Source organism: Pinus tabuliformis, chromosome J, assembly GCF_031772625.1.
Source record: "Pinus tabuliformis cultivar Carrire ecotype Pingquan chromosome J, CPIR1, whole genome shotgun sequence".
Taxonomy (NCBI): Eukaryota; Viridiplantae; Streptophyta; class Pinopsida; order Pinales; family Pinaceae; genus Pinus; species Pinus tabuliformis.
In genome coordinates, this window is record NC_142295.1 from 872,482,087 (window position 1) to 872,506,399 (window position 24,313).

At 32.5% G+C, this 24,313-nt stretch overlaps 1 pseudogene; it reads right to left on the minus strand.

The window, feature by feature from the left end:
- Positions 1-11,212: 11,212 nt before the first annotated feature.
- Positions 11,213-12,450, minus strand: LOC149229455 (uncharacterized; annotated as a pseudogene).
- Between the last annotated feature and the right edge of the window lie 11,863 nt (positions 12,451-24,313).

The following is a 24,313-nucleotide window of genomic DNA, read 5'->3' on the forward strand; positions in this document are numbered from 1 at the left end:
GTGAAGAAGAAATTCATAAAATAACCGATCATAAAAGTGATATTGAGTTGCCCAAATTCAAAAGGCTCATTTTCTTTCCTATCTAAATCTTTTGTATTTTTTTAACCAACCATATCCCTTTGTGGTCTATCCTGATAAATACCAAAAAAAACAATAAAACCAAATGTACCACCAATACAAAGACAAACCAATACTAACAAACCAAAAAAAACATAATAAGAGAAAATAATACCAGTACATTGATGTCTGCTAAGGGAAGTGAAAGGCCTGATTCGACTAGTTATAATAGTCATGGTAGTCATAGGAGATGCATGTATTCAAACCATGAGACTCATCCTTCAAGGCCGAGTATAACCAATCATCATCTCTTTTTTTAAAGTGGTTTGATTGGGGTGACCAGTCTACATCCACTAAAGGAAAGGTAGGTGCCCATGAGATGGGAAAGCAATTCATGAGATATTGAAGAAATAAATCCATCAACCAAGCCTAATAGAAAGCTATCAAGCAAGAATGAAAGTGATAAGGACTCAATCAATACAGAGGCAACTCTTTGTGGAGCATCATTGGAGCGGTGGAGGTCCTTCAAACTAGAACCAAACCATGAGTCCAAATAATCAAAATATGATCAAACATCCTTATTATCTCACCTGAATATACCATTGAATGACCTTGTGTAGAGACATCATGCATTGCTCAACTGATGCCTCCCCAAAATTGACTACAGACAGGGGAGCTCATCCTAGTAATCCTTAGCATTGTAAGTTTTACCTTAGCTTTAGTCCCAATATTAACTTGCTTCATCTCTAGTGGCTCATAATAATATGTTTGACTATTGGATTATTGATATCACTTGTATCCTAAACTATGTGGTGACCTTCTATTTCCTCAAATTGTAAATGTTGAAGCTCCTTTATAAGGTCAACATTATAGGGATTTTCCTATGCAATATTATCTTTTGTGGGGTTCACCTTTGCAACATATACTTCTATGGAGTCCCCTATTGTGGAACCTATGATTAGACACTATGAGTGCTCCATTTGTGGGAACTATGAATGTGCCAAAGTAAGTTGGCATATGATGTATCCTTCCCCTAGAATTGGAAAGTAGCACGAAACATTTCCCATAGTTCTAATCAATAATGCATAAGTTGCCACATTTTTATAAGTAAATACTAGTTCCCTGGAAATGCTCTATGGTTTGCATAAATTTATGCACTAATTACTAGAGTGGAACATCATGTGCATCATTTAGTGGTTTTGACAACTAGCCAGAAGTATGAGTGGGTCAAAAGTTCCACTAAACTATAGAAATAGGTCGATAACACTAGACTTTCCATTTTTTGGTTGGATATATAGATATAGTAGGAATCATTTTTGTAGTGCCGCTACCATAACTTCCCAACAATGCCATTCAACCTTATGTGTCATCAACCATCATGTGAAGTTCGAAAACTGCAATTATTTGGGTGGGAATGATCTATTTCACTACATGCACCATATAGTCCGATGTGTCAATTATGCCATCAAACTTTAGTGGTCCCTTTAGCTCTATTCCAATCCAATTTCATACCCACCACAATTCACTCCACCACATAGATTATTCACAATATCCACTCTACCACCAGTTAAAGGTAACTTCTAGATTTGTCATGAATGATTAGACACTACACCAACTTAGCTCACTATCCATTATAGGGTTTATGTAATCCTCTTGATCTTTAGTGGTAATATTATACAACTAATATAGGGCATGTTCCTCCAAAATTTCCTCCATTAATTTCATAATGCTCTTGCATATGTTGGGTTCAATGGTTGAACAAATCTATTTCTTTCTTTCTCAAAAAACATTTTCCTTCGTTTCAAGTTAAGGACAACATCATTATCAAAATGTGAACAATGCATGGTAGGGATCCTTACTACCCAATATTGAAATACTTCAAATTTGGAATAATTCTTCATCCCAATGAGATCAACCTCCATCTATTTTAGCACTATATCAAAAATTTAGACACTTCAATCCTATTCAAACTCAGGTATTTGCAATACTTTATAACTTAGATGATAATGTTTTAGTTGCAACACCTACTGGTAGTGGTAAGACTATTTTTGCCACATTTTCTTTACTACGATTGCAGAAAAAATACCCAGACAATGTATTTCAATGTGTCTATATTTCTCCAATAGAATCTCTTTCCAAAGAGAGAAATCAGGTTTGGGAGCGGAAATTTGGAATAGAGACAAAACAAACCTAAAACTGCCTCCTACTTCACTTGACAAGACTCCTTTGAGTTGCAACTACTTCAGATGCTCTCTATTTATGATGCATTGCATTTGGGTTGGTGAGAATGAGGCTTCTCCTCATTCTAATTGATAAAATTCTCAAGGGATTCATCTAATTTTCCCTCGTGGGCTTGAAAACTTATAAAACTACACAAGTCAACTTGAACAAATCATGTGCAAACCCAACAACCATATAGAAAAATCAAAGTCTCGTCATAGAGAAATCAGATTTCGATGATTTTCATTGCCTCTAGTTCCTATCGAAGTCCTCTAACACCTCCATGTGTCAAATCATCGAAATGCCTCGTGGTTCCACACCCACCAGCTTGGGTGCAAATCCCAAATGCTTGGATTCTTAGCCCACATGTCACTTTTGTGTGCCAATTCCTCCAAAACCCTCTAGCCTAGGTTTGGAGTACCTCCCAAGCTACAAATCTAAATAACCTCGACATCCAATTTTTTTTCTTTTATCCCACCGAAACTAGTTACATTTTTCAACATATCGAAGTTTGTGGATATTTTTTTGTAATGGAAAATTAAATTCTATCATATTATGTTGAGTTATCAAGTTATCGAGTGAGTTCATTTAACATTGGTTAAGATGAATAGGTTCTCAAGGTTTAAAATACTACTTGAATATTTTAAATGCAATTAAATTACTTGTAACTCACTTGTACTATTATAGTGTTCTTGTGGTTTTGTCAAGACATTTCTCAACATCCCTTATGAAACTCGCTAACAATTTCTCTCATTTGATGGATTGTTATAAGACTTTCAACCAAATAGGTATTTGTCAGATCTAACTTCATTGAGTGACAAAAATTCAGGTAGGATAGAAGAAACTAACCAAACATCTGCTACGTCGTATAGCAAACAAAGATCAATTAGAGGTGAAAATATTAGAAAAAAATTCCATAGACACATGGATTTTTTTCTCGCTAAGGGGGGGTTATGTTCTTATGATAATGAGAAAATATATGACATTGAGGTTCCCTTGAGGTACAAATATCTAGTAAAATAATGGGTACCCAAGGATCTTCCTGAAATAAACATTGATTTTTCTATAAATGAAAGGATATACTGCATTGCCCCATTGTCATTACATGGTTTGGGGCTATTTTCCATGGATGGAATAAAGGTATGTTACAAAGGATTAACTGAATTGATGGAGTATGTTAGACCTTGTTACATCTAGAATGGTTGGGTACAACTAGTTCAATATACCAAAATTATGTGAAGATATGGAGTGGCGGAAAATTATATACAACTAAAAGATGATGATCAAAATAAAGGCGCAACTATGTATATTGATGGAAGACCAAAAGAAACAAGGAATATTGCAAGGTTTATAAATAGTACACGACCCATGACCAAAAATAAGCAACCCAATTACATATTCGAGAGACGTGAATGAAACCATGTATTCATATGTTCCATTAAATCAATAGCTGTAGGGGAAGAGTTGCTCATTGATTACAATTTGAATCAAATAGATACAAATATTGCTATTATGGGGGCGATATGTATTCAATTTTACCCAACTTGTAAGCAATGTATATTATATGTTATGATTGTCATTTACTACAATATATTGTGAGACATATTGTAAGTTAAGGAAACATTTTAATACGTCATGGTTATAATATTGTGGTAGGTTGATCAAGGTCAAAGGGAACCAACCTCATAGTAGGTAAACATCAATGTAGTTGTACGTAAAATAATATAACCATGAGATTTATTCTAGAGTAGCATTTTATCCATTATAGAGTAAGTAAAATTCATATTTTTAGGCATCATATAACTAAATGAAAGATTCACTATGCATATGACCAACTTGAGCAAATGAATTCCTTCATCCTTTTCAAAGTGTTGTTTCTAAACAATATGGAATATATATTGATCCTGTCAATATGCCACTTCCAAGAGCCTTCCAAAATGATGAAGTTTTTATAAATTTAGAACCTTTTGTATTGGCCATGATATAACATGAAGTGTCTATATAAATTTAGACGTATGTCAGTAGTGCTTTTCTTATTAATATAATGATGATTAATTGTGGACTAATTGCTTGATTGTGTTTTTAATTTGTCATAATGAACTTTCGAGATATCATAATATTTACGAGAAAATATATAACTAGCTAAACTTCCCCTATTATGTGAAAAATGAAATTTTTTATTGATCTAAAATGTTTCATCAAATTCAAATATTTGAATGTTTAAAGTTGAGGATGGTGGATTTTTTTTTTACAAATTGCACTTATTTGATTAACAGGGTGACAAGGGGAAGACACCAGCCTCAGACCAGTCCACAAATGCTCTTGAGGAAGTGCTTAGTGAAGAAGCAATTTCTTTGTCCTTCGATCTGATCCAATCAATAAGGAAGCTTATAGTGAAATTAAACAAGCAACTCATTTCTTTAATTTTGATTCAGCCATAGACAAAAGAGATCAGAGGCCAAATCAAAACATGATGGACCAATTTTATCACTATGGGGTAAGAAACTCATTTAATTGTCCCATTTATTTATTTATGATTTTAATTATCCCATCCTTTATAAAATAAATCTTTATTTTATAATAGTTTTTGAGAGAGTTAGATCCTCATATTAATGAAACTATGGGGGCCGACATTGGTAGCAGTGTTGATGCTCCACCTGTGAGTGATGCACCAGTTACAAAGACTAGTTGTACACTAGTTGAACCAAACATGCCGAGATCTGCACCCCATCAACAACATATGCCAAGATCTGTAAATGATGTCATGGATGCAGAGGATGATCCCATCACACATTTTGAAGCGAGCTTTCCTGGATTTTCTCGTGTTAATAGCAAAGGAACACTACCGATTATGTTTTTGGTAGATGATGACCATGTCCCCATGAAATTAGAGAAACTTCTAGGTATTTAAGAAGTTTTTTAAATATTAAGTATAATCTAATTGAAATTTACCTATAGTTTGTGATTATTTTAAACTAATGATAATATTGTTTTGCAAGAAATGATGTATTCTATAGGTGCATGTATGACCTAACCTTGGAACTCTTTGGGCCCACCATTCACACAAACTGGAAATCACAAAGTTCCAAGTTGAAGGATGAACTTGTGAACAAGATGGTTGGCCTGTTCGGTGAGGGTACCTTCAACAAAATTGGAGTTACCTCGAAGGTAGGATTACATTTAAAATATCTGTGGGACCAGTATAGGGTTCATTTTCAAAATAACCCAAGTATGAGCTCCCTCCAGTGATTCTAGAGAGGGAGTGGAAAGCCCTCATGCAAGATGCAAAGGAGAAGGGGATTCGAAAAAAAGGGAAGACACCACATGGACCAGCAAGGTATGAGGCACTTTTAATAATCTAATTATGATTATTTGTCATCATTGGGACATCTAACTAAGTTTTTCAATATTTTCAACAATATAGGCTCCTAGATACATCCAGAGCCACAAAGGAGAGAATAGCTAAACATGGGAAACATCATATTAGCCTACGTGGTTACTCAAAACTCATCGCAAAAATTGTAAGTATAAAAAAAACTAATTTGCATCCAAATTATAAATTTTTACCAATTTTACTTTAATACCAAAAAAGAAGAAGAAATCATGTTCTTATGCAAAATTGCAGGGGTCATAATTCAAAGATCATACCACGGAGGAAGACTTCAAGCACTACTACCAAGTCGTGGCTGAACATAGGACAAGTTTGGTGTCTTCACAGTCTTCTGACACCCAATGTGACACTTAGGTAAATAAAAGTAACGAAGAAAATTTATAAATGATTACTTGTATAATCGATTGGTTATTATTTTTGGACATAAAGTATTGTGCTTGATTGTAAAAATGAGGCAAGCAATGTAGATACAAAAAATGAGCCTAGTGACAATGGTGTGCCTCTTGAAACTGATGTTCAGCTTGGTACTGGAGGTATTTCATGTGCTATAAAAAAATTGTAGTATGGATTACAATTAGACATATTTAAATGAAAATGGTGTATTAATCATAAGCTTTCTTTTCTCTACTACAGAGCATGTACATGATGAAGATAGACAAGAGGAGGAAAATATGGCCACATCTGAAAGTATTCCGCTCCCTCCACTATCGAAGAAGGTAAATAAAAATGTACAACTCTTTTTATTAATAAAACACTTGTAATAATAATAAATATAAATATGAATTTAACATTTATTTATTATTGTAGTTGATGCTCAGCTCCACTTGTAGCAACATAGACGTAAGACTAGGTTAGCAACGAGACATACAGAACCCACAACAACTGAAGGGGACCAAGATTAAGACATCCTTGCTAAATAGATATTTGGAAAGAGAAGGAAACCTAATAATAAATGTACATGTGCTTTTTTATTTAGAGCTTGTTTTTTTTAGTACCACAGTTTTGATTGAGAGGTTGAATGCCTGATGGCATGTGCACATATGACTTTTGACTCTCTTAATAAAAAGTTGCGATTTTTCTGTTGGAAAAAAATTAGAATGACCTTGTTTCATATTATGTAAACATATTTTTTGTGATAAAATTTATTGAGATAAAATATTTTGTGGATGTACGAATGAATAAATGAATGTTTTCTATTTATTTCTTTATGTATCTCAATGTCTTGCTTACAACTATTTCCTAGTAGATAAATTGGGTACTGGGGAATTGACAGTGATCTGGGGGGGAGGGACCATGAGAGCTTCCACCTTCACGTGGTTGGCCTTGTTCAACAGAGAATAAATTAGGGTTTGGATAATATTGGAGAAAAATACCCTTGATCCAAAAGAGCAACAACAAAGTTAATGTTGACTTCACTACTACTTCGTCGAGTGGAGGGAGGTTTTCTCCAAGGTTATACTACTCCAACAATTTATTCTCAAAACTAAGAAAATCTCATTTAGGTATTCATGCACTAAAGTATCTTTAAGTATTATTTATTCATGCAATTAAATTTAATATTTTGTCAAATTTAATTTAAGTTTTCCTCATTGGTCTCATGAATATGTGTAGGACAACAAGTATCAATTCAAATGTTGAAGTGGAACAACTATCTGAAGCAAATAGCTCAAAATGGTAAGTGTTTAGGTGAGATTTTTTTTTTTTTTAATCTATGTTGTATGTCTTGGCCTAGTGGGAGTTACATTAAGGTTTATGCACATTTTAAATAAATAATAGTCATGAGTGGGAATGTGCTCTAGTCTAGAAGAAGATAAGTCAAGTAGTGAGATATAATAAAGTGGGTTTGTGCATTGTATCAATTATTCTTTGGTTATATTGAGATGTTGTCGAATTGCTACTGGAATTGTTGAGAGTTGGATTCCCCCCTTTCTTATGTATTTTCATGGTGATGTTCTCATTATGTACTACTGGTTTTTATGGTAGATTTATTTCATTTCCAGTTATTTTCTTTCATGCATTGTTCTTTTAGTTTTGTATGAGAGAAATAGAGTGAAATAATAAAATTTTCCATGAAAAAAATTCATGTAGTATTGTCTTTCTCTGACCTTTGTGTTTGTATTCGAGTGAAATACTACAAACTCTTATTTTTCATGCATGGTTGTAGGAGTAACTCTTACTCTATTATTTGGGCATAAGGCACTGGTACAATTTTTCTTTTCTTTTATTATTTATTTACCTCATCTAACTTCTCCTCCTTCCTTTGTTTTGTAAGTAATTTCATTCGCATATCTGGATTTGAAAATATTAACTAGGGTTGGAATCATATATGTGAAAACATTTCGTCCAGGTACTGCTAAAATTTATCCCACTAAGCACTTGGTTACTAGATGTGTGATTTAGTTTTGCGTTGCATTTGACTTCAAGCAATTTTTATTTCTACATTGTAAATCTAGTCTAAGTAGGGGATAAATTAATCTAAATCCTTAAACCTCCAAACAAAGAGTAGTAAATTGAAAATGGGTATTTTAGGAGACCTTAGATCTAACATATAGGTGATCAAAGATAATTTTTAATAAGTTTCGAACCCTAACTTCATGGCTGTCATAAAAAAATTAGATATGGTCTAGAAACTAGCCTATAAGAAAATTGAAACTTACCCTTTTTGCTTGGACTTTCACCTAGTAAACCCTCCTAGTTTCTTTATACAAATCCTAGAATACCTAGTCAACATTACCAATCATTAAATATCAAAAGTGATAAGCATATAGAAGTTAAAAAAAATGGCTATGTTTTTTAGCACAATTAAAGGAAAGAAAGAAAGCGAAAATGGAAATGGTGCTAAGAAGGGTGAGGTGGAGAGGGGGGGTTAACCAAGTGGATCTAGGTTGATTTATACTAATTTGAAAAAAAGTATATATACATTATAGTTTTTTATTATAAAAAATAAATAGTAATATATAACAATCTATTATTGTTTATGTTTCCAAAAATACATAGAAACATGAAATCAAAGGAAATCAATCATCAATATTATAAGTATGGTATAATCTAAAAGGCTTGAAAGAGTGAGGCAACTTCATAGGAAAACCTCCTGAATTTGACATATTTCCCTGCAAACCCCAAATAGCAAGTTGATGGTGAAAGCTTACAATCACGAACAAATCTACATTTTTTCATGTATGCTTCAAACAAAATACCTTAATCCACTTTGTGCAATGTTCATCAATCTTTGAAATTTTAATCTGTAGCTTTGGCTCCAACATTTCCTAAGGGAAAACATATTGGCCACAATTATTCTGGTGATTAGATATTTCAACTAATGCAATGCACATTAAATTTGAGATAACACAAAAACATTTAAACCATGCACAATATGATGGAAATGAAGTCAGAGATACACATCACAGAAAACTGCTTATATCTATCCATCAAGAGCACATATGAAAGGGTAATAATATCTAGGAAGATTCACTCTCATATCCAGGCAAGTACAAGAACTATCAATAATATCTGTTATTATTCAGTAACATTATTCAAAATTAATCTTCCATTTTTATATTCATTGATTTTCAAATTTATTTCATTAAATCTAGTAAATCTTGTGGCTTAAAATGATCTATACCTCAATCCATCTTATCCTAATCAGCTTAGAATGATCTATTACTATTTCAATTTAGGGGAAAAATATAGAAAGGAAATTTTTGGATTGATAATCATCTTGGAGTCTTCGATCACCTTGATTGAACATGCACCTATATCTTGGGAAATGTTGACTCCTTTCCGCATGCATCTACTTTTTCTTTAGCATTTGAAGAAATACCTAGTCCCTAGGCAAAAAAAGTTTCAATCATCCCTCCAAGGTCAATGGTAACCTCACACCTACCACCCAAAGCAAATTTCATTTTACAGCTCAATAGGGAAGAGAGTGTAACATGCATAATGTTGACATCAAGAAGAACAAAATGCATTACAATGTTTCATAATGAAGAACAAGGGGAGAGGGACCTTTTGAACCATGTTAGATTTTGTACTGCTGGGAGCCTTGGGAGGTCAGGGGACCGAATCCCACCATGAAGAAATGAAGACAGGGAAGGGAATCATATTCACTGCCAGCTTCCTCAAGTCCGAGTTCAGTTTCCTTAGAAATATGAGGCATCATGTCACTCCACTCATGGTCGTAGATATTAAATGGTTCAAATCACAGAAGCTAGTAGTGAGCTTGAGTTTCCTGTAGCAAATATCATATAGGGCCTCATTGTCAAGAACCATACATTCATCTGCATTTTCCACTAGTTGATGAACAAAAAGCGTAGCATTATAGGGTTCCACTACTATATCTGAGACTTTGGGAGAAGGGAAGATAGAGAATGTGAGCATCATCCTATCTAGGTATTCTTCTTTGATCTTGGATATGAGAAATGTACCCATTCTAGACCTTGTTCCACCCCCCATGGAATGGCATACTTGAAAACCTTGGATACAATCCCAGTTCTTCATCTCTTTCTTGACGAAATCCAACACATAATCGACTAGCACCTCCAGCGTAATGGCCTTTGACCCAGTTGTTACGAACTCAATACTGACAAAAAAAAGTTTTCAAGCCTAAAAATATGATCGTAAGGGCTTGATCTGAGGTTGTCCATGGTTCCAGACTCAAGGTTCATGAGAACATCCCATGGAACAAACCTCCCACAACTCGCCTCATTGTAGTACACATTCACCCTCTGAAGCTGGAGATCAATGGTTCCCTGATAACTCCTAGTGGGATCAATCCCATGTTCATCACACACCACCTCCCAAAACTTGGCACCAATCTGGTTGGTTGAATGTGCAAAATCTCCCTCATTTCTTCAACTCAAACACAACAACAAAAAGATCAAGATGATGACATGATGAATAAAAATAATACCAATAGTATAATTCAAGCACATCTGTTATAGTTTCATTTTTAGGCATGATGTAATTCAAGTGGTGTTGCCTACAAAGTTTGTGATACATTTAATATCTCTGCCACCTCTTATGCTCTCATTGTTTGTTGTAACCATGTGATGTTTTACCTCTTAATCTTTAATAAACTATTTACAATCCATTAAATTTCTCGAGGCATCACTGAGTTGGTTTCTTAACCCATAACGCCATAATTTCTTTTTTAGTCCATAACACCATAATTTCTCTTTTAGTCCATAATGCCATAAGCCAAAAACAAGCAGATGATGTAATGGAGAATGATCAGCAGTAGGCGAAGGTTGTAATAGAGGATGTAATAGGGCATGATAGAGTGTCTTCAGGTCTTCCAAGACATGCTTTTCCATGGGTTGTTTAGGGTCAATAACTCTCTTTCAGTCAATGGATACACTATTTATGTCTGTCAGCCTATATTTACATAGATAGTCATCATCACAACTTAGAGTTGATCATCTAATGAAAATGTAGAAAACTCTATCAAACTCTTGCAGTTACCCATTTTTTTTATTCCCCTGACATTATATAAGAAACAAATCCCTCCCATGACTCATCCAACAATACAAATTTCGACCTAGGGTTCTATGCTCTTCCATAACAAATGCCAGAAAACAATGTAGGAAATCTTGATCCCACTGATTGATTTCCATGATCATGAGATTCTCTAACCAAGCTCCTTCTTGAAACAAAATCCCTAGAGAAGCATTCAGTTAACCAAGAATGGTTAGATTCAGCCTGAACCATGTCAACGCTGGAAGGTTGTTGTCTAGAATGGGCAGAGTGAGGAGGAAGAATTTGACCTTCAGAGAAGAGTAAATTTCTAGCTGCAAAATCATGGCCAACTGTAAACTCATCATACATGATATTAATGTACATTCTTTCTCCTATGTTTGATCCAGTTGTTCTTCTTTCCTCTTCTAGGAACTGCTCAAGTGAAGGATTGATATTTCTGTGGCAGTCATGATCATTAGAATCTCTGCATAATCTGCACCAGCTCTTGATTTTCTTGGGCCTTGCATTATGCCTACTCCTAGGCACCTCAGATTATTTGGATAGAATTTCTTGCCTACGAACAACAACTCTTGGAGATATCACAACATCAGATTTAAGACCCATCAAGCTTCCTAGAGTGATGCTCTTATCATAGAAGAAGGAACCTGTTGACTACAATACAAAAGTGAAAATAGATTATGAATGTCTGAAATATGCATCTAAGTTGAAAACAAGGGAGAAGGATAACGTACACTAAATGTTTCCCTTAGGGACATCACTAATGGGAGGAAGGAAGAATAATCAATATCAAAAGAACATGATTTGGGTGATGAAACACTGGTGATCAATGATAAAATTATTTAGTACGGTCACTATTAAAATAAAACCCATTATAAAAACCTTCAATATTCATAGCTAATGCGTAAAATCTCTATGAGTCTCACAAGAACAATGAAAAATCACAATCATAGCAAAAAAATCTCATTGTAATCCATCAATAATAATGTAAGTGACAAGAATCTACACATTTTTCTCATCAGTAACAACAACAATGAATCCCCATACCCAATAGACCTTCATCAACAACAATGAAACCACAAGCAATATATGAGAAAAATCTTCATTTGGGTTATCATAAGTTCAATAAAAGAAACATTTTAGCAATCATTAACCATATGAGAAACACAATCAATAGGAATTTAGAAATGTCAGTGGGCAAGTTGGGTCACCTCAATGTCTAAATCTGAAGAAGAGTATGATGAAAAGCTTGGAGAAACAACAACCATCACATCCAAAAAATTGGGCTCTGCAACTATGAGATTCTCCATGAATCAACTCTCAAACTGGAGTGTTGAAAAACCTGAAGAAGCAGATCCAGTTCCCACCATTGATATCAACCCATCATATATGATTTTTAGTCAATTTTTGTAGATCGCCAAATGACTGTTGGATATGCTCGATGGGCCTGCTGTTGGGGAATGTGTTGTGGAAGGAAATATGGTTATCATTACACTACAAGTTATACATATTTTGAAGAACTAGAATCTCTTGTTATGGAAGGTATTGTATGTTTGAAAAAAATGAATTGTTTTGAAAGGGGTTGTTTGACTTCTTAATATCGAAGATGGGCTTTTCAAGGGACCTTGTCTCTGTCAGAATCCGAGGCTTGTCTATTCAGATTCCAATTCTTCTCTTTATGATTTGTTGATTTTTCTCTTTATGGTTTGTTGTCTTCTCTTTTTCATTGTATGTGTTTTTCCACTCCCAGTCTACATGGCATTTTTCATTAATTAGCATTAAGTGTTTCACTTGTAATTTGAACTTCTGTAGTTTGTGAGTCTTATGAAAGTGGTGTTCCCACGTCTTAACAATAATAGGAGAAATGTTTGTCAAACATATAACAGATATTTAAAACCTACCTGACCATAAGAAAACATTTATCCCTCATATCTTGAATTTTATAAAATTATAAATTAAAATTATTTTTTTTAATTAATAAATTAAAGTAAAATTTACAAAATCATTTACACATTTTACAATTTTAATATATTATTAAATACTAAGAAAAAAACCTATCATTTGAAGTTTTAACTATTAACTATATTCTACATTTGTTTCTCTTATGACATTTGACTCAGAAGCAAACAAAGTTAATTGCTTTCCTTACATTAGAGTTAGTCCATCAACAACTAAACTTGAACATGGTAATTTGGACAGGAGGCATAAAAAACCTAGCCTTTTGGTGCAGTACATGAAGGATATCCATGCACCTTCTGCGATATGGGTGGCACTAGGAGGAGCCAATAACTTTCTACACAATTCCTTTATTATTATTAAATCAGGAGAGGGACATCTTCTCCTAATCATGTGTTTTTTTTAATAATCATTAACCATCAGTTATTCGGTGGTTAAAATTGTAAGTAGTTTTCTGATATTAGATGGCGATTCGACAAAACTAACCGTCAGATCCATAAAACATTCGTTGCATCGAAATTCTAGCCGCTGCCGGATCCATAAAACATTCGTCACACTGAACAGCTAGCCGCTGTCGGATATCTGACAACTATCTGACGGAACCAGCCATTGGATTTTCGCCCCATTCGAAAACATTAAAATCTGTCCCATAGGCTATCTTTAGCCTCGTGGACGTTAAAATAATTTCTTCTTCTTCTTCTTCTTAACGTCGAAATAAGACGCCTTTTCTGTCGGAATTTGAAGGTTAAGCGTTAGAGTTTTTTGGTGATCACGTCAGTTATTCAACGCCTCATGTCTGACACAACAGAGGAGAAGGCGTCGAATATCCGACGTTCAAGCGTCAGATGATGGAACATTTTTTTTTCCAATTTTGGTATCGTATATTCGATGTCTCCAATGAATATTAAAAAGTAGCCTATTTGACACAATGCCACCAATGAAAATTATGACTCTAATGTGTCAGATCGCCCACGACCATGGGTTGAATAATCAACAAATATATATCGGATTTTCACCCCATTTGTACCAATGGGTTTTCAACAAGGTTTTCACTTAAAGAAAAAACACACACATCTTACAAAGAAAGCCTCATATTATCCTTCCCTTTTCTAAATAATATTCAAATGGAGAAAAACACAACCACCAACCATAATCTTGGTTGATAACCTAAAAAGACTCGGCTTAATTTTAACTTATAAACGATGACATCTTTGTCATAATAATAGTAATAGTAATAATATAATTTTAAGTCCATGGCTAAGCAAAATACCAAATTGGTGCATGAGACCCCCTTGTTTGTGGGTCAAGGGACCCCCCTAGCATAGTGATTTAACTATTAAAGTATACGAAGGTGTATACGTCCTTTGACTTTGAAAATCTAACATTTCAAAAAGAAACACATATTCGTAAAAATAAGCTTTCTAAAATTACATATACATATACATATTCTCCCCCTTTTTTTAATCTTAATTTATTATATTATACATCTTCACCCTTCATCTTAATTTATTATGTTATAAATTTCAACCATTTTTTAACAACAACATAGTAGGTTGTATTAGCAAAAATGTCCCATAGCATAAAAGAGATACATCCATAGTTTCCTGAGAAAATGTTGCAAAGGGTTTTAAACTATACTCGTATGACCAGATTCGTTGTGCCATACGGTCTATAGAAAATTCCATTAACACAACAACATGTCGCTAGCATCAAAATAAAATAAGAACTAATTCTTAATAATCTATAATAATAAAATTTTCTTTAAAGGCCACTTGATTGAGGTTAGGTTCAACTGGACAAATTGGGTCGAATTTCTAGAAGCAATTCTGTGCTCACTTGCTTGAATGTCTCCTTGTTGCACTATTTGGAGCTCTTGCACATGGGATTCAAGGCACTACATATCAATACTCATATTCTGCATATTTTGGTGCTATGAAGAGAGTGTTTGTTAATGTTCCAAATTTGATAGAAAGGCGATCCATGTTCCTTCTTAGATTTGCAATCTTCATCCTAACATCCTCATCAACGTCCATCTCTGCTTTGTTTTTCTCGAAAACCTTTCACATTTCTTGTCCTCCATCACAATAAATGTAGTGATTGGTAAATAATGATTAGGATACTTAGTGCCCTTTTTAGTTTTCTTGTGTCGTAATTAGTCTCTCGAATGTCCACTTGCATAGGTGAAATCAACTTTGAACCCCCCAGGAAAAGTAATGAAACTCCTGCACCAGATTCCTCGTTGTGTTTTAGATGCCAATGGAAAATTTTGCATGGGTACCTGAGAGTTAATAAAATTATAAGCTTCCATCCCAAGTTCCATGATCCATGCTACAACTCAAGTTTGGAGGGTGTCGGATACCAACTCACATGTATGGTCTACCTTGGGTAGCACACTAATCATGTCTCTCGGCCTCTGTTGACTTTGAAGAGGTCTTGCAAAAGACCATGGCATTTATTGGAATGATTGAATTTCTATCACTTTTGGTTCCCATGTCGTGATTATAACTAGGACAATACCACTCTATGTGATTTCAGGGGCTCTTAATGAACTTTTCACACACCCATTATGTCATTGAAGCGCCATGTTCATAGCATGTAAATCATCTTGCTATGGTAGCATTGCTTCTTGCAAGATTTTGTTGAACCTCAAAGTTCTAGGAGGGAGTGTTAGGGCTTGATTTGCTAACTTTTTTGCTACCCTATTTAGGTCTCTTAAGACATGCTTAGATTGAATGTGAGGAATCTATGGGAGAAATCTCAAAATTCTTGTCTATACATCAAAGGGAGTGGAATCCAAAGGAGAGGTTCCTAAAGTAAGATGATATATGGATTTTTTAGAGCCATCCAATATAATTAGAAGAACTAATTGGTAAAGATCGTGTCAGGGTGATAACTAGCAAGAGAGCATACATTTGAACCTGGTTGTTAGAGGCAATCCCTACACTCCATGAGTATTCTATTTTAAATTTTCCTTTGGGCCAAAAAGAAACCCACACCTACCATCCCTTATACATTTCAACCATTCAAACTTTAAAGCACACTTCCACGTTTTCAATGAAATAAATTTGAAAATATATATTTTTAATGAACTTTCATAGCATGAAAAGAAAATTATAAGTCATCAATTCATGGACTTTTGTGAACATCTCATGTATATTTTGTGTTCAGGGTGTACTTTTACCTGCAATCTTGTATCTTTTTCTCCAATGTAATAAAAAGCACATTTGTATTCTATAAAATAGTTTTCCTTTCTTAGTAGTTTTGGATTTTTATATAATATACATGTTATTTATTTATAAATATTTATTTTAATTTTAATTTTTTATTAAATCTAAAACATTATGAATTTTGTTTATATATATATATATATATATAATAGGAAAATATTACATTTAAATGTTGTAGTTAATGTTAATAATATCATGAAAAAAATGAATTTCACAATTCAATATTTTTTTAAGAGTATATGATAAAATTTGCAAAATATTATAAAATAGTTATTCTATATTTTCTTACAAGTAATATGTTTTCCAAAGTATCTAAGATGCTAATAACTCTAAAAAATGTTATAATTAACAAAATACATGTAGCCTATTCCAATTATTCTTGACCAACATCTGAGAAAGGAGAGTATGGCTACTCAATATCCATCAATTCATTCAGCTGGTGAACCATATCTTCTTCTTTGAATTCACTTTGAGCAAATTTAACCAAAACCTTGTTTGATGTTGAGGAGAGGGAATCCCTTTGATTGAGTGCCAAATTCCACAACATATTGTATTAAGCCTCCAAAATGTTAAACCTCTATTTTTGTTGAATTGGTAAATTCATTATGGATGCATGTTGAAAAACACAAATACACAAATACATTCATTCTCGTGCGAGACATAGAGATGGTCATTCTCACACACTTTAATTGTCACTGAAAACAAAGAGGTAATGTTAGGCCAAATATGTTCTTCATGTCTCCTTAGAGTCCTCTTGAATTCTAATACATTTCTATTTTCCATCACTACACCTGAAACACCAAACCCTTCTAAACAAATTGAGCTGAGAAAGATAGGTCTAGAATGAGAGCCTTGACTCAAAAAAATTAAGGAGGAGGTTATTGACACCTTAACATCCTTAGAGGATTGAAACCAAAATTAAGACCCTTAACTAGAATTTTCTCATGAAATTCCTTCTAAAAGGCAGTCCAAAGCACATAAGAATATAAAACACATGATAACTAGGCGTGTGAGATCACCTTTCTCGGAAGCCCTTTCAAAAACCCTTTTTTAGAACAAGAGAATAAGACCCAAAATGAACATTTCAAATTGACAACCTTTACTTCATCCCTTAAAATTTGACTAAAACAACTAGGATCCTAGACAAGCTTCCCCATTACAAAGAAGTCACTAACCAATATCCATGAAACCTAAAGGTACCAACTATAAATTTTCCTAATTCCTGCCCCCCCATGTTTTATTATCCCACATAACCGAAAAATTGTCATGTTGAAGCATTTAATAAATAGAGATACCATTAAGTCTTGCATGCAAGAGAGGTTTAGAGTTGTCCTCAATATTTCCATCTCGATACAGTGGAGTTGATATGATTGATAATCAACATGATGGTAGTAAATGTTGATTGACGTGCCAAATTACACCAAGATATCAGGTGTTGTTGCAAAATGAGCGCACCCGAATTTTTTCATACACTCCTTTTATTAATTCAAAAACCTTCTTGGCCCAAAAGTCAACTTCTGTAGCAAGTTCTTAATTCATGTCATAGAAAAAGAATTTACTTATTTTTCTTGCCTCCTTTTTAGCTTGAGTTATAACTATAACAAGCTTGCTATCCGTTGGTGATGATTTCCCAAGCATAATTTAATGATCATTGAGGAATCACTTAAGATGATCAATGTTTCAACCTTGGTCTCCTTATCTAGAAGGGGACCTCTCAGAAGGGCATATGCTTTTGCTAGATTGTTTGGGGCTTCCCCTATGATGCTACTTTTTTCCTTTGGGATCATGAAGAATTCCCCCTCCCACTTGTGACCCCTTATTATAATCAAATGTTAATAATATTTAATAAATTGAATTATGTTCCATCAATATAAAAGTAAACTATGTTTTTAATATAAATCTAAGGATAGTTAGTTGATGTAGAAATTGATTTTATTTATTTTAAGTAGCACATTTTAAGGGAGACTACTTAGGCCCTTCCCTTTGTTTTAAAGATGGTACTTAGGATAAACCCTAGATTTTCTAGGACACAAGTCTAGGTCAACAATTTATGAATAATTCATATATATCTAATTAACAATGAGCTCAATAAAAACAAGCATGTCACAAAGATGGAATTGAATCTCAATGAGGATAGTAACAACTTTACTTCACAACTATTCGAACTAGACCTAATTGACATTTAGAAATTGATTACCATCCTAAATTGTTTGAATAATAATTGATCTTATTATTTTATTAAGAGAAGTGAGGTGCAATTTATATTCTAATATGGTTATGGATGAAATGTTATGTGTGTAATACTTATAAATTAAAATGAACAAAATGAAATATTGTAATGTAGAAAAGTTTTAAAAGTGCGTAATAATGATAAATAAACAAATATAAATATATTTTAAACACCTATACTTTGCATCAATGATAAAATTTTGTCTTAATTTAGTTTTCATCATTACTAATTCTTTATAAATCTAGGGTTAAGATGAATCTATGATAATTAGCTATTATATAAAGTCAACTCAAGCTTTATCATGTCCATGAACAAACACTAATACATATAATATCTATCTCTTATACCACACACTAGAAATAACTCAAATGAGTGACTTGGATACCTAAGCTAACATCATTAAACACGGCTTAAATAACTTCCCTCTAAGTGCCTCTCAAATTAATCAAGGATCATCTTAAATCAAATTCTCATTATTGTGGCGTGTCCACCATCTTTCAAGTGTGTCACATCTATTTTGAAGAGACAACTCTTGAACCTTCCCTTCCCCTAAACCCTTTTCCCAAAGGGATGACTTCATGGTAGGCCACTTTACAATGTTTTTCATATATGAAAAATTAATGAGGAAGAAGTATGATGAAGGGAGACATGAGAGACCTAGTTAAAGCTTAGAGTTTTGTGAGCTCATAACTTACACATAAATAAATGACACATAAAGCACATTAGGACCAAAGGAGGAGAGAATTAATGTGAATTGAAATTCCATCACAAGGATATATTAGACATATAATTATTGTGGATATTATTAGGTAACAATTGCAAGTCAAAAAAGATATTAACATCATAGTAGTGTTGTTAGATAATTTATAATTAAAAATTGAATTTTTTTTTTATTTCAAATTTTATTTATGATGTGACTCAAAGCAACAAAAACGATCCAAATGCTTAATAATCATAAATAAGCCACTCTTTTACTTCAATTCTATGCTTTACTCTTAATTCACAAAGTTATTTATAAAATAATTAAGTTGGTTGTTAAAAATGCCTTAATAACTTTTTAAATTGTTCTAAATAATTACCATCTAAAATTTGAAAATTAATACACACTAAATACATTTTTTAAATTGTTCTAAATAATTACCATCTAAAATTTGAAAATTAATACACATTAAATACATAATGTAATATCTATAAAAATAAATAAATTATAACCAATTTTACTAATAAATTATTTTTAATAAACTATTTTTAAATGAAAAACATTTTTTCAACTTTAATTATTATAAATATATTAATCAACAAACTATATATATTTTTATATTATATAAATATACATATTTTTATATTATATAAATGAATCAATAACATTTTTCATGAATTACAATGATGTAAATATTTTTTTAAGTTTATTTAATTTTATAATGGCTATTTATTATGGTATTTTTTAATTTAATTATTATATTTATATTTTATTTTTATGCAATGCATTTTTTTTAAATTTATTGACCCTTTTTTAAATTTGGATGACGTCATTTAATGTAGATGATATTTTGAGATATTATTTACCGGAATATAATTTTGATGTAAATAGTAATATTATATCAGATAATTATCAAACATAATTTTTTTCCTTTTCTTTAAAAAGGAATAATTGGCATTTAAAGATAATTAAATATATTATATATGGTGTATGATGTTCAATATTCAAGGTTTCTCACTTATTAATGGTGTATGATTTTGTCAATCTTTTTGTATTATCAAAAAGTTTGATTTTGATATGTCTGAACTTACATTACATTTTATTAAAACATCTTTTAAGTTGTTAAATATTTTTCATTCAAAAATAATTAAAACTAATTCCATATGATGCATGATACTCGAGTGTGAATGTTAGTGATATTAACTATACATATCACTGAAGTGTATTGTTAAAAAGTTTGATTTTGACGTCTCTATAAAACTTACATTACATTTCATTAAAACATCTTTCAAATAGTTAAATTTAAGTTTGGAATCTCCAAAGATTTGCAACTTAGAGACATTTTTTACTTTACTATGTCTAGTAAAACCTATAAAAAGACAAATTCAACTTTATTGTTTAATTTTTTTTGCTAGATATATACCTCCCATATTAAAAATAAAAATAATTAAAATATATAGCAACACTACTCTCTTAAAATCCTCTTTGGTTATTTAAAAGGATTGAAATAATTTAATATTATACGCATACAATTGGGTTTGGATCTAATTTATAATGAAAACTTTTCAATTTAGATTTAATTAATAACATAATTATATTATAATATAGATATTTTTTCAACCAACTCATTCGATGCTTATTTAATTTAAAATTAAACTTTATATTTTATTAAATTATTTTACAAATAATTTTTATTTATTAAAAATGAAATAAATTTATGATGTTAATTAAATAAATAAGAAGTCATAGGTTCAATATTTAAAAAAGTAAAATATGTATGTTTTTATAGATTTAGCAATTAAAAGAGATGAGTACCTTGTCACACAAACAAAAAAGTCTTATACATTAATTTGGTGTCTAACTTGACTGTGACTTTAGATGATAATTATGATAATAATAATAATAATAAACAACTAATTTTTTTTTTTTTTGTTAATTTCTATTATGTAATTTCTAAAAACTTTTCTTAAATTGATAATATTAAGTACGATGAGTTATTTTATAATCCTAAAGAATTGAGATGCATGGTTGAAACATAGTAGCACGTGACTCGTACATAAAGATATATGTCACCATTCCATATTTAAAATTGAGATTTGAAGATCTAGAGACATTGACACTAGAGTGGGGTATCGTGAACATGACAACATCCATCTCGAGGGGGATCAATAAATCCCATGCTATCGGGCCATAAATGAACGACGGGTGTATATGCCCACCGTTCGATTTTGCTAAGGCCGAAATCAAACGGTGGGCATATACACCTGTCGTTCATTTATGGCCCGATAGCATGGGAAATATGGCTCGCCCATCTCGAGATCACAAACCAAGTATTTTCCATGGGAACAAATTACATATGAATCCAAGGGTGGGAAAAGACACCAAATTATTGACGTCAAAAAGTGAATGGGTATTAATAATTGGAATTAGTTGTCGGTGCAGGAAATTTATAGTTTTAACTTGAATTTGTAAAGGACAGATAAATATAAATATTTCATCGGAAATCTATATTCGAGGGAGATAGCTATGTAGTCGCTAGGCTAGTTACTGCTGGTGGAAAAGTAAGATTAAGTATGTTAGCCATTAAATTTAGTCTTTGATTAGTAGTTTGAGTTATTAAGAGATGATTTGTTTTTTTTGTTTTTTATATTTGGTATATTGTAATAAGTTTTGATAATGTTTCTCAAAAATAGGTGTTTGGTTTTTGTTAAATTATATGTTATTGGTATAAGTGATCTGTAGATAGTTGGATATACTCTTAGTGTTATAGTGATAGTTAGATGATTTGATCCTAGGCTTCGTTCATATGATTCTAATTCACCATGGTTTAAAAAAATGTTGTTAAATTTAATTTTAATAATTTTATTAGTTTAGTTAAAAGTCAAGGTATTGTAATGATTAAATCGTTGTTGAAATTATATTAGTTTAGTTTGATTTTTAAACAATTTCTTATTAATGTGATTTTGTATTATAGTTAGATATTCATGTATTAAATATTTTATAAAATATTTATTTCTCCACAATTTTATTGTTCTCATATTTGAAGTGTTATTAGCATACCGACAACAAAGTTCCTGAAAACTAGGTTTTTCATTAAATAACTCTATAGACATTGATTATATTTATCATTTTATCAATCTCAACATAACATATCAATTAGCATTTACTACCTCTACTAAATTGTCTCTGTCTCATTATTGGAACTCACTATGCCTAACTTATTTTTCGAGCTCACCGCTACACCACTTTACTCCACATCATCACCTACATTGCCTTCTTCGATCACAAATGTTAACTTTCACATCATTATTTGTACATCATCGTCTTCAAACTTAGTTGATTCATTATCTTCTTTAACTTCTTCAGCTACAACACATAATACTCATACACTTTCTCAAGGCATGATTAGAGTTACAAGCAACCTTGATCTGCACATGAATTAGTAATGAGCGTGGCCTTTTTGTGCCATAAATCTCAAGGAGAATTTATATTTGGTTAAACTAGGGAGACACTTACATAAAATCTAATACCACATGTGACCCAACCACATGTAGCTTCAAGTATTCTAATGGGTGAAAGTCTTATAAATCCACTAACAGTGGTCGCAACATATATAGTATGAGCAACTTGGTGTTTAGAGGAATAAGAGCTAATGGAGTTTGCAATTGAAAATGAACTAAAACTACATACCTTTAATGGCATATAAAAATAAACAGAGAAACCAAAATCTATAGATGTTAAGAAGGCATAAAAGAGAGGACACCATATGTAACCATGAAAGACATGGGAAGAAAATTAAAATAGAATAATTGAGGTTTTCAACAATCCTTTCCATGTTGGGTGATTCATAAACTGTCATGGATATTCCATTGGAATGTTCGTCACAACATATATCATAAAATTATACTTAAAAATCCAAAATCTATACTATGCGAATTACTTTTCCTTAGTCTTCTAGATTTATTTAGTTACAATTTCATGTATGCAGCATGTATAATACAAAAATAGAGAAAAAAAATCACTCACAACCATTGAAACACAAGATTTACCCTCAGAAACCCTTTGGGGGAGAAAACCCGGCTAGTAGGTGAGGTTGCTTTGCTCTCTTTCTCCAAATGGAAAAATGATGCAAGTATAAAGAAGTGAGGCTTGTGGCCCATGGGAAGCTACTATGCACAAATCCTCTATGTTTTTTGTCTCCCTATCCACTTTCGACTACTTTCTTATCTATGGAACAAAAAAATGCACTCAAATAGAATGGAGACCCTTTTCCCCTAGTGGCTCGGTTAGAACACAACTCGGTAGCTTACTAGTGACTAGGTTTTACCCCTTCAATTCTTAACTAGTGTTACAATATTGACTCTTCTAGATTCTTCTTCATCATGATCATGAGGCTATCCCCTTTTCTTTCAGTAATGGAAGCTAAAGTAGCATCCTCTCAAATTATGGTGGTAAAAATAGGAAGGTCAACTTCCAAGTGGCATAACTTTTACATACAGACTCCAAGTGAGGTGATTCGTGTGACATTCAAAAGGTATCTATGTGTAAAATAGCATAAAAAGGTGCAACAATTAAACAACAAAGTTTTACCCCTGGAAAAATTTGGTTTAATGCCTCAAAATGCTCCCAAAAGGTTTCAAACCCCAATTTGCCAAATTGGGTCCCATTAGTAAAAATGGTCCTGTGAGTTGATTACTCCACATTTCCCGCTCCAAAAGCATCAAGATGGATGAAAAATAATGTAATGATCCAATCCAAATCACATCTCCCCATTTTGGTAGGATTTTGGTCCCCAATATCTTCTACTAAATGAGGTGAGAAAATTTTCCCTCCACCTTCTCTTGGGTGTACCATTTAGCCTTGCTTAGAAGTTGTCCTTTGATCCTAGTCTGCCAAAGGTCATGCAACCCCTATCTTATAGTTCTAGATCTCTTCTGCAAAATTGTATCCTTTGTCAACTTTTCCTGAGCATCTAGTGCCAAATACTCTGTAGAAGGTAGGACCTGTTCCTCTTCTTGGTCTAGCATGGAAGGCTCATAGAGTTTCCAATTCTCTACATT